The sequence below is a fragment of the Mauremys reevesii genome, linkage group 2 (genome assembly GCF_016161935.1).
Source record: "Mauremys reevesii isolate NIE-2019 linkage group 2, ASM1616193v1, whole genome shotgun sequence".
NCBI lineage: Eukaryota > Metazoa > Chordata > Testudines > Geoemydidae > Mauremys > Mauremys reevesii.
In genome coordinates, this window is record NC_052624.1 from 72,118,524 (window position 1) to 72,130,670 (window position 12,147).

Consider the following 12,147-nt stretch of genomic DNA (forward strand, 5'->3'; position numbering starts at 1 on the left):
AAGGTGTGGCATTTGTGTGTAAAACAAAGGATTTTGGGATGGGAGGTGTGGTTGGGAGGGGTAGGTCAGTGGTTTGAGCATTGGCCTGCTAAGCCCAGGGTTGTGAGTTCAACCCTAGAGGGGGCCATTTAGGGAACTGGGGCAAAAAAATCTGTCTGGGGATTGGTCCTGCTTTGAGCAGGGGGTTGGACTAGATGCTCTCCGAAGGTTTTTTCCAACCCTGATATTCTATGGATTGTTAGATGTTGAAAGGACAGACGAATTTGTTGTGGCAGTGAGGAGTCTGAGTGCATTTGGCTATGTGAGGTTTGTATATTTAGGGAATGTATTGATGGTGTTCTGTTGATTTATTTAGTAATTGTGCTTGTGGGATTTACATTTTAAGCAGCTTTAACTCCTAAGCAAATTAATAAAGATTCATGCTTTGGGGGAGGAGAGGTAAATTCTAAATAGCTGTGAAACCAGCATGCACTGTCTCCATTCTACTCCTCCATGTGCCATTGAAATGTTGAGCTGAATTATCTAAATCTACCAACAGTGACCAAAATAAGAACCTGTTGTTGGTCTAAGTTTTGCATGGTGTGGCAAGGCACCTTCTTGGTCTCATCAGCCTCCGCTGCTTTTAGCCTTGGTGAGACAGACTTGGGTAAAACAGTCCCTCTTGGTTGCACAGGGGAAGTCTGTTCCTTCTCTCCACTAGTCTTTTGGGCTTGTTTTTCTCCCTTATGGGAGGGAATGCATCCTCCCCTCCTGGTGAGACTCGCTGTCTGACTGCTCCAAACCTATTGGCAGCATGACTCCTTCTCCTTCTCCTTTTCCTTCTCCTCCTCCTTCTCTCTCTCTCTCCCCCTCCTTTCCCAACAGGGGAGGGTTTAAAAAAGTCTCAGGCAGCCCTTAGTTGGAAGAGCTGATCCTAATTGATTCTCTGGTAACCGTAACCCCTTCTCAGCTGAACCTTATTGACCTGTAGTTACCCCTCCTCAGTTGATGGGGAGGAGGACCTTTTAACATTCTGGGACTGTTTCTCCCCCTCCCCCCCTCAGCTGTCTGTCCTGAGTTTATCACAATGGTTACATTGATAAATCTGGAGTAATAAACTGAAATAATGGAATTACTCAATATTTAGACCACTGAAATTGAAAGCAGAATTTGAGCCTTTTTCTGTCAGTGTGGTTAGTCAGAAATATTCTGGTGTCATTAGTTATCATAATAGATTCTGTTACTACTTTCAATCAAAGAACAAAACAGTAATTTTTTCTTGGCTCCAGAATTGGAGAGGATATTTGAGTTATTTTCCTTCTTTAGTTTTTCTCTTTTGTGGAAAAATTGTACAGATGTTAATAGGGATGAAATTTATAGAATTCCATAAAAATTACACCTCTACTCCGATATAACGTGGTCCTTGGGAGCCAAAAAATCTCACCGCCTTATAGGTGAGACAGCGTTATATTGGGTTTGGCAAGAGCCCCGGGCCCTTTAAATCACCGTCGGAGCTCTGGCAGTGGGGCTCGGGTGGTGATTTAAAGGGCCCGGGGTGCCACATGAATTCGGATATTACGCGGTAAAGCAGTGGGGCTGAGGTGGCGCTTTAAAGGGCCCAGGGCTCCCCGCTGCTTTACAGTGTTATATCCTAATTCGTGTTATATCGGGTCGCGTTCTATCAGGGTAGAGGTGTAATTACTAAATTGAATACAGAATGATGCATTCTTTCTATAGAATTTGTAAACCAGCCTATAGCAGGTAATAGAGAATTATATTCCTGCTATAGAATTCTATTGGATCGTTTAAGAAAAGTTATTCCTTTTATTCCGTAGGGATTTTCTGTAAGTGCCTCTCCCCCCCGACCCCCGCGCACTGGAGTCCCTTTAAACTGCTTAATTCTAGGCTAGATGGGTATGTTTATGAGTTACCTTCCTAGATGCTTTCTCAGAGGTGTAATTTTATGAACTGGGTTTTCATTCATTACTATGCTTACCTCCATCTGAATTTACAATGTTGCCTATTATTCAACTTGCAGACTGATGACTCATCCTTTTTTGCTTCACTGGATTGTTGCAGGTAATTCTGTCTCTACCTTACCAAAGCTTTAATATGTAGCTAATAAGAAATGTTTACAGCATTCAATGTAGTTCTTGTAATCCCATAAAGAGGTTTGTCTTGCTTTAAAAATTATTGAAACAAAATAAACTATAGACTTTTGATCCACTTTAATCTCTTCTACTGTACGTACTCTGGAATTCAGTGTATGGGAAGGAGCTTAAGGGGCAGATGTGCCCCTTCTCTAGCTGTATGCATGAGGAAGGGTGACAGTGTATGTGGAACTGGAGTAGGGAACTCAGAAGAAGATATCCCTAGTTGCAGTGCAGTCCAAAGCATGCTACCCCATAACTTGTGCAAGTCCCTCTGAAGGGAAGGCCTCTTGATTCAGTTTCCATCCACAGTTTGGGAGGGGTAGAAACCAAGGAGCTGCTTCTCTTTGTTACATTTCCAACAGGAGTTAATGCCAATTTTCTATACATCTTCTGCCCTCATTAGAAGTAAGGGGTAAACTGACAAGGTGTGGGTGGAGAGCTTACGCTGCATGGCTGTTCATGGAGGTGTAATACTGGCAGGAAGGATAAGGTTAAGAAGCACCAGAGAGGGCTTTGCTCCCTGCATCATTTTCCTGGGATTTAGCTTGCTTTTCCTGTGCCTTCTGGGACTCTGCAAAATTTTCAGGCTGCATCCCCTCCTGGCCCTGCACCAGGGCAAAATCCTCCATCCTCAAGTGAAAAGCAATTTGCTGCAACCACTCAGCATATCTGCAGGTGCTGTGGTCACACTCCCTCACAAACCACTGACATCCATTTCTGGAGCTGTGGTAGCCCCATGTACCCTTCCCCTTCAGCATACAGGAGATTACAGGTGGCTTGCATTGCCACAGCCCTCCCCTGGAGAAACCTTTCTTCATCTTGAGTCCAGTCTTGTGTATAGAAGCTGGAGGAAATCAAGGTCTGAATCTACTGTAGATTTAAAAAGGAATACTTTATAATCCTGTAAACCAAAATAAAAATGATACAAATATGTGACTTGGAAAAATGTTATATTTTTGCTACCAACATGTTTCTCTCTGTGTTACTTACTAGTCAGGCTTTTAGTTAGGTTTTGTAACCATGAAGTTATAGGATTATTGCGTAGGTATGATATTCTGCTGAAAAAGTTTTGTTGACCTATGGTGCCTGACATAAAAGCAGAGTGTGGACTAATTCTGTTTATCAGCTTGTGCATACTGTATGTGGGAGTGTAAAGAAAGAAATTGTCACTATTGAATTTCAGGAGGAATCTGTGTAGGAAAAATGTTCAGAATATTTGGAAAGGAAAAAAATGGAGAGTGCACAAATTGAACATGAGGCATAAAGTTCAAGTTTCTGTACAAGTGATTGAGGAGCATCCAAGTGTTCTTTGGAAAACTGAAATATTAAAATTTGTACATACAGAATAATAGTGTCATACCATGCTGCAAGTTGGCAGGGCTAACTATTAAAAAACCTCCAGCATGTTTAATCTTGTTATATAATACACTGAAATTTGATTGTACTAGTTGCATACAATGAATGAATATTCTGATGAAAGACACAAATGTGTTGTCTGATTCTAGTCATTCTCTTGCAGTTGAGATATACTTTAAAATATTAGTTAAAAACATGAATAAGAAAGTAAAATGCAGTCCTGTTGTCTGAATGAAAATTTCTCATGGAGTGACCCTTCTGCATTAAAGTCTGCTTTAATATTTAAATAAAAATCTTTAGAAAGACAAAGTGGAGAAAAATGTCTTCAAAGACAGCAAACTGCCTAACAAATAGAGTAGGCCTTCTACTTGTCATTCTAAAGGGAAGTGATTTTGCACTTCATTACTTTTCTTTACCAAAAATTGAATCTCATTTACTTTATAAAGTCATGCATGGATAAACCATGTTAAGTAATGTTTTTGCAAACTGCTAGCTAAACTCTTGAATTTTTTATGCATGGACTTATGGGCTAAAAAATGCCTCCTGTAGAAGTATTTTGGCTGGAACTTAATTGAAGGGTCAAAATAATTCATATTACTTGTTCCATTTTTAAATTAATTATATTTCCTTTGCTTGACATGCATTCCCTCTCATTTTTTATTTAATAGTATAAACATTTTTTCTTTTTTTCTGTAATGTTGTTACAGAACAACATTACAGAAAATGTTTTTCTGTAATTACAGTTTTTTAAATTGTTTTAAGTGAAATAAAGAACTGTTTATATGACACGAAAGGTAAGCATATGGCTCAAGTGAAAGAAACTAAGAGAAATAGAATAGAGTCAATTTAAGGGCAGGTCCATACTCACCGCGCGGGTCGACGCGGTGAGTTCGACTTCACGGAGTTCGAACTATCACGTCTGATCTAGACGCGATAGTTCGAACTCCGGAAGCGCCGCGGTCGACTCCGGTACTCCACCACTGCAAACGGCGGTGGTGGAGTCGACGGGGGAGCTGCGGAGTTCGACCCCGCCGCGTCTGGACGGGTGAGTAATTCGAATTAGGGTACTTCGAATTCAGCTATGCTATTCCCGTAGCTGAATTTGCGTACCCTAATTCGAACCCCCTTTTTAGTGTGGACCAGGCCAAAGAAACAAATACATTATATCCAGAAAAACAGTTTGTGGACAGACTCAATTCATTTAGCTTGGTTAAGAAGACTGACTAGAAATTAATTATTATAATGTCAATTTCTAAACAGTAGTGATAAGTAGTATTTCACAGCCTTGGAAGGGAAGATGCTGTGAAACTTGGAAGAATTTTATTATGTATTTTTCTTGAAGGATGACTTTAACGTACTAAATACGGATAGTGACTATTGAAGAGCAAACATACAAATGAAACATAAAAAAACATGTCGGCCCTTGTGCATGGGGGGAGCTCCTTATGGAGCATCTATATTGTCTACTTCAAATCTCTCCTCTCCTTACGACTCACCTCTGCTATGTTGCTTCCAAAACACACAACAGTGGCTGGGTAATGGATGAGATAAGACTGCTGCTTATTACATCAAACATAGTTGGCTTAATTGTTACCTTGTCATACACCCTTCCCCATTTTGTTTTTTTTCTCCACCTGTTGTTTCACATCAGATGCTGAGATTGTAAACTGTTTGTTTGAGGCAGGAACTTTTGGCCAGATATTTAAAGATAGTTAGGTGCCTTAAAGATTCAGATAAGCACCTACTGGGATTTTTAAAAGTCCCTAGATACCCAACTCCCATTGATTGCCATGGAAGTTAGGTGCCTAGCCACTCCTGAAAATTGCAGTAGGTACCTAACTGCATCATTAGGTGCCTAGAATCTGTTCTTATATGTTTGTACAGCATATAGCACAATGGGGCCTGATTGGGGCCTCAGTGCTACTGCAGTGCAAATAATAACCTTAATAATAATACCCCCCAGACCAAACCCGTACCAAGCTTATCTCAGCCAAAGGTAGCTGAGGAACAATGAGCCCTAAATATCTTGGTAAACGTTTTCAAACTTGGTGTCTAAAGTATGGCACCTAAATCTAACTACATGGCCTTATTTCTAGGGGTGCTTAGCATCCATGGCTCTTTAACTTTAGGAACCCAGCATTGGATGTATTTTTCAGGCTCTTGTTTTGTTGTCTAGTAATGTAAAAACCATTAAACAATTCTGTATCATCAGAAATTTCTGTTTCCTTTCTAGACAAAATGTAAAGTTTTTAAAGATATCTGTATTGCGATTAGGTGTAAAATTGGGAAGATTTTGATCCATTTCTTCTGGGCAGTAATTTCAGGTTGTATTGCATAGGGTTGTACACAGAGATAATCCTCCATGCATGTGACTGTGCAGAAGGGGATGGTCAGCCACTTCCATACACCGTCCCCACCCCAATCCAAATAATCTGAACCTGTAGAGTGCAAGAAGAATGGAGTAACGGGTAATTTGCATTGTCTCCTTAGCAACCTGTGGCTGAATTAACCTTCCTGCAGAGACCATTCCATGTTGGGGATTCCAGAGGCTGCCACGTGCAGCAAGAGTTCTAACATGGCTCCATCTGAGCTGTGCTGGAAGATAGGGAGAGAAAACCACTGTGAACCCTTGAGCTATACAATGCATAATGCCTCTGACAAATCCCAGAGCTCTGGATGGTTCTCAGGGACCAGCAGGTTTGGGATGGGCAGAACCTTTGCTTCTTCATAAGGAGACAAAACCTGACAGAAGAATTTAAAGGAAACTCCACGAGTTTTTATCCGTTTTGGGCTCCTCTTTTTTCTCTTCTGTGATGGGTTTTCTGTAGGAGGGCATGAATGTTCTGTTTTCTACAGCAACGTTATCGGGGCAGCTCTAGCTTTTTTGCCACCCCAATCATGGCAGTCAGGCAGCCTTCAGCCTTTGGTGGCACCTCTGTCTCTCCTGTTCTCTGCCTGTGGCCAGGGACGGCTTTATGAAGGGCGGGGCCTGATTTGAATACCTGGCGGTGGTCCTGGGCTTCGGTAGCGCTTTGGAGGTGGGGGGGGGGTCTGCTCCAGGTCTTCTGTGGCACCGAAGGACCCCCCGCCACAGAAATGCCGCCGAAGCCCCGGAGCAGACACTCCCCCCCCCCCCGGCCGCCAAAATGCCCCCAAAGGACCCAGAGCGGACCCCCCCTCCTGCCTCCAGATGAATTTTAAAAAAAATAAGGTGCGGAGCCCTCTTAGGCGCGGGGCCCAATTCCGGGAATCGGCTTAAAGCCAGCGCTGCCTGTGGCACACAACAGTGTAGTCTTCCAAGAACTGAAATGCTTTAGTCTAAACCAGGGGTTCCCAAACTTGGTTTGTGACTTGTGTCAGGGTAAGCCCCTGGCAGGCCACAAGATACTTTGTTTACCTGGGTGTTCGCAGCTCCCAGTAGCTGCAGTTCGCCGGTGCTGGCCAATGGGAACTGCAGGGAGTGGTGACCTGGCCTGCGCCGCTTCCTGCAGCTCTTATTGGCCGGGAACAGTGAACCGCAGCCACTGGGAGCTGCCAACACCCGTACCTGCAGACACTCAGGTAAACAATGCATCTCGCGGCCCACCAGCGGCTTACCCTGAAAAAGCCGCGAACCAAGTTTAGGAACCCCTAGTCTAAACCAATGCAGTTTAATACAGGGGTATGGCAGGGCGCTGCTAGGAAAGCCCCTAATCTACTTCTGCCATCCAGCCCCCAATCAGGGGGAATGGACTGGAGCTGGGTAAATAGCCAGTGGTTGCCTGGGAACTGCCCACACCTGCCGGCCTCATTAGCAGGAGCTAAAAGGCTGGGAGGAAGTGGAAGAAGGGGGGAGGGTAAAGAACAGGAGGGGAAGGTCAGGCTCAGAGGGAGGAAGGAGCCTAATAGTCTGTTGCTGGTCAGGCCTGTGTGAGGCCAAGCCGTGTAAATAGCCTGTAAATAGTGGGAAACTGATGGTGGGAAATGGACACAAAATAAAGATCACGGGGGTTGCACCAGCTGGGAGCGTCCCTGAGTCTTCAAGGAGTGGGGCCAAGGGGCCAAATCCAACAGGGTGCGGCGTGCAACCCATTACAAGGGGGAACTGGGTAAAATTAAATGTTCTGTATTGTACAGGCCATCAGACTAGATAATCTAATGGTCCCCCCTGGCCTTAAGATCTAGTAATCTGTGACGCACTGCTAGCACAAAGTGACATTAAAGCCATCTTGTCTGGTGACTGGTAGAGTCTCACTTCATTAGGAGAGCCTCAGGTGAAACAGAGCAACAGCACTATTGCAGCTCTATCCTTCATTTTGGCCACCTGTGCAGAAAGCAGGGCTGGGGAAAGGGGAACATGGTCTGTGCTTCAGTGATCTTCTGCTGCAGCAATCACTTCTTGGTGCCATTGGTAGCTGCAGTTTTACAGCAGCCTTCAGAGCTAGAAGTGAGTGTAGGGGTCAGACTGTGCATCCTCTCATTTCTAACCCTGCAAGGCTATCCGGTATTCAACTTTAAAGCTGTGACATATTTAGATAAAGAAAAAACTGCTACTGGCCCAGGGCTGAATCTTGCTGGCCCTCGCACTCCGAGATAATTTCAGAGGAAAAAGAATCATTTCTTTGGCATGCTGATTGTAAAGAAGTAGCAGTTATTTGAAGCTGCTCAGGAGATTGGAATGGTAGGGTAAATCCATGGGAGATGGTGTGAACAGAGGTATATGACAAATTGTACAGATGTGTGATACCTTTTCTTATCACAAGCGTGTGCAAATTATGGTGTGTGTGTGAGAAAAGATGGATGCTTTTTGTTCTCTTAATTGCTCATTCCATGACAGTGGAAGTAACTTCAGAACAGTTAACAGAGGCTATGGCTATCTGTTTTGTAAAACAGATTGTATAAAATCGAGTGCGCGCGGCCACACTAAACACATTAAATCGGTGGTGTGCGTCCACGGTCCGAGGCTAGCATCGACTTCTGGAGCGTTGCACTGTGGGTAGCTATTCTGTAGCTATCCCATAGTTCCCGCAGCCTCCCCCGCCCCTTGGAATTTCCGGGTTGAGATCCCAGTGCCTGATGGGGCAAAAATCATTGTCGCGGGTGGTTCTGGGTAAATGTCGTCAGTCACTCCTTCCTCTGGGAAAGCAATGGCAGACAAGCATTTCGCGCCTTTTTTCCCTGGATTGCCCTGGCAGATGCCATAGCATGGCAATCATGGAGCCTGTTTTGCCTTTTGTGACTGCCACCGTATGTGTACTAGATGCCGCTCACAGAGGCGATTCAGCAGCGCTACACAGCAGCATGCTTTTGCTTTTGCATGACAGCAGAGATGGTTACCAGCCATACTGCACCATCTACGAATCCATAAATTGGTAAAAAGATGATCATGGCTACCAGTCGTTTTGCACCATCTGTTGCTGTCATAAGTGCTCCTGGCTGCTCTTAGCCAGGGGCGCAAAAGCCAAAATTGGGAATGACTCCCAGAGTCAATCCCTCCTTTTTGGTATCTAAAAATAGAATCAGTCCTGCCTAGAATATGGGCAAGTGTACTAGAGAACCACTGTATCAGAGAGCACAGCTGCTCTGTGTCAGATCCTGCAGAAATTATGAGCTGTATTCTATTCACAGGGGGTGCTCCTGCAACAACCCCACCTGTTGATTCCATTCTTCCCCCAGCCTTCCTGGGCTACTGTAGCATTGTCCCCCCACTTGTGTGATGAAGTAATAAAGAATGCAGGAATAAGACACACTGACTTGTTAGTGAGAAATGAGTGGAAGGCAGCCTCCAGCTGCTATGATAGTCCAGACAGGACAGTAAGGAGTGTGGAGGAGAGGAGCCCAGCATCCCTCTGCTAGTCCAGGGGCAATTGAATCTTTTTTTTACACATGAAGGGTGGGGGCTGACAGAGCTCAGCCCCCTGTTGCTATGATGACGATGGTTATCAGCCATACTGCACCATCTACCAGGAAAAATTAGGGCCAGGCACCCTTGATAGACCTCACCGATGCTAGTCTGCATGGTTACCAGTCCTTTTGCACTGCCCCATGTGCCAATAGGCTGATGATGAGGACGGCTACCAGTCGTTTTGCACCATCAGCCACCCAGGGCGGGGAGGAGCAAGGATGTTGGTGTTGAGTGCTGCAGCATCGGGTCTATCTGCAGCATTCAGTAAAGATAGGGTGACATGTTAAAGAGTCAAGAGAGGATTGTTTTCCCTTTCACTTCTGGGGGTGGGGGTGGGGGGGGGGAAATTGCCAAGCTATGCCCTGACCCACCGTGGACACTGTGTTTGACCCTAGAAGCATTTGGAGCTCAGCCATGAATGCAAATACTTTGCGGAGACTGCAGGAACTGTGGGATAGCTTGAGTCCTCCAGTCCATGAGCGTCCATTTGATTCTTTGGCTTTCCGTTAAGCTTGTCACGCAGCAGTGCGCTGAGTCCCTGCTATGGCGTCTGTCTGGAGATTTTTTAAAAATGATTTTGAATTTCGTCTTCTGTAACGGAGCGCTGATGGAACAGATTTGCCTGCCCTTACAGCGATCACATCCGCATGGTCCATGCGGGAGCTCTTTCTTTATTTTGATTTTTAACTGCATCGCCACACGTGCTGATCTGAGCTCCACGCTAGGCAAACAGGAAATATTCAAAAGTTCGCAGGGCTTTTCCTGTCTACCTGGCCACTGCATCCGAGTTCAGATTGCTGTCCAGAGCGGTCAGTGGTGCACTGTGGGATACCGCCCAGAGGCCAATACCGTCGATCTGCGGCCACACTAACCCTAATCCGATATGGTAATTCCGATACTAGCGCTACTCCTCTCGTTAGGGAGGAGTACAGAAACCGGTTTAAAGAGCCCTTTATACCGATATAAAGGGCCTCTCAGTGTGGACGGGTGTGGCGTTAAATCGGTTTTACGCTCCTAAAACCGGTTTAAACGCCTAGTGTAGACCAGGCCAGAGTCAGTTGGGGCTCAGGCCTTTTGCTGCAAGGCTGAGCTGCAAACAGTACCAACAGTCTAGGAAAGGCCCAGGCCCTCTGGTGCAGGGGCTGGGCAGCAAACAGTCTAGGTAAGGCCCAGGCCCTCTGGTGCAGGGGCTGTGCTGCAAACAGTCTGGAAAAGGCCCGGGCCCTCTGGTTCAGGGGCTGGGCTGCAAACAGTCTAGAAAAGGTCCAGGCCCTCTGGTGCAGGGGCTGGGCTGCAAGCAGTACAAGGAGAGCTCAGGCCTCTTGTAGCAGGCTGAGCAGTAAACAGTACAGGAGCTCAGGCCTCTTGCAGCAGGCTGAGCAGTGAACAGTACAGGAGCTCAGGCCTCTTGCAGCAGGCTGGGCAATCGGGTGAGGGGGATAACTGCCACCCGTGAGTGGGGTAGCAGGGGGGACACAGGCCCACCCACTCCACTGTGTCCCGGCCCGGGGCCCTAGGCAGCGGTCGTTACCGCTGATGGTCAGTGGGGATCCTGACCGCAACACACTGACATGGGTATTGTCTGATCAGTAGCCTGACTGAGGTCGGCTGCCCCCGGGCCACTTCCAATATCCCCCTCTTGTCCTACCTGGTCCACGGCGTCTGGTCCCGGGAAGTCCCACTGCATGGGTTCCTCACAACCCGGGCTGGGGGGTAGATCGGGTAGTTCCGCGGGGAAGTCCGGCCAATCCTGCTCCGGGGTTTCCTCGGGGTAACAGCACGGTAGCGGGGAAGCTCCTACTGGCTCCTCGTCGTAGGTGGTGCGGGGAAGCTCCGGCAGGTCTTCCCAGTAGCGGGGTAGGGTGCTCTCCGGCCAGTCCAGGCAGCTGCCCGGGGCTCCAGCGGTTCCTCCGTCAGGAGCTCCCTCAGACAGGTCTGCTCTCCCCGGTGGCTGGGCACTGACTGGGCTGGAAGGCCCGGCTTTTATCCTTCCGGGTCGCCGTCTGACTCTCTGAGGGGCGGGCTCACCACGCTGTAGCCCTGCCCCTTCCTGTGTCCGGGGTTCAACCCTCTCCGGGGAGGAGGGGAGCCACACCGGCCCACTACACTGCTCAAGATTACTTGGCACAGTATCTTCTAAGGTTTTCATTTAACACATTCTGTTGTCTTTTTATTTTGGAAGGTCATTAGAATGTCATCTTAAAATTGCTGAATTGCTTATTGATCTCATAATCTGTGCTCATGGTTATTTTGTTTTAATCCACATTATTTTATATTGCTTTCAAGAATTTTAAAGGCAAAAATATTTTTTTTAAAATGGAAATTTGAGGGCTCTGATTATCCAGAAACCAAGCCTTTAAGTAAATTTTAGGGGTATCATTTGGAAATTTTCTAATTCTCCAGTTTAATTTCTTGCTATTATTTACTGGCTGATTCTAGTCTGATATGCCTTTTGGTTCTTTGAGACCCTCATCACACAGCTAACATAGCCTTCAATGTAGGGCTATGTTGCTGCCTGATAATGTCTTGTTCTGAGGGTATGTCTACACTATGGGATTATTCCGATTTTACATGAACCGTTTTTTTAAAACAGATTGTATAAAGTCGAGTGCACGCGGCCACACTAAGCACATTATTTCGGCGGTCTGCATCCATGTACCAAGGCTAACGTCAATTTCCGGAGCGTTGCACTGTGGGTAGCTATCCCGTAGCTATCCCATAGTTCCCGCAGTCTCCCCCGCCCATTGGAATTCTGGGTTGAGATCCCAATGCAAA

General features: G+C 46.2%; 1 protein-coding gene across 7 annotated transcripts in view; it reads left to right on the plus strand.

Annotated features, from left to right (window-relative positions):
* LRRC3B (leucine rich repeat containing 3B) overlaps window positions 1-12,147 on the plus strand; it is a 60,009-nt gene that overhangs the window by 28,878 nt on the left and 18,984 nt on the right. Inside the window, exon 1 of one of the 7 annotated variants that reach the window (XM_039521232.1) lies at window positions 2,043-2,058. The exons of the other annotated variants lie outside the window; for them this stretch is intronic. The gene's annotated coding sequence lies outside the window, so the exon portion shown is untranslated. Of the gene's footprint in view, window positions 1-2,042; window positions 2,059-12,147 lie in introns of those variants that run through there. 7 annotated transcript variants of the gene reach the window in all.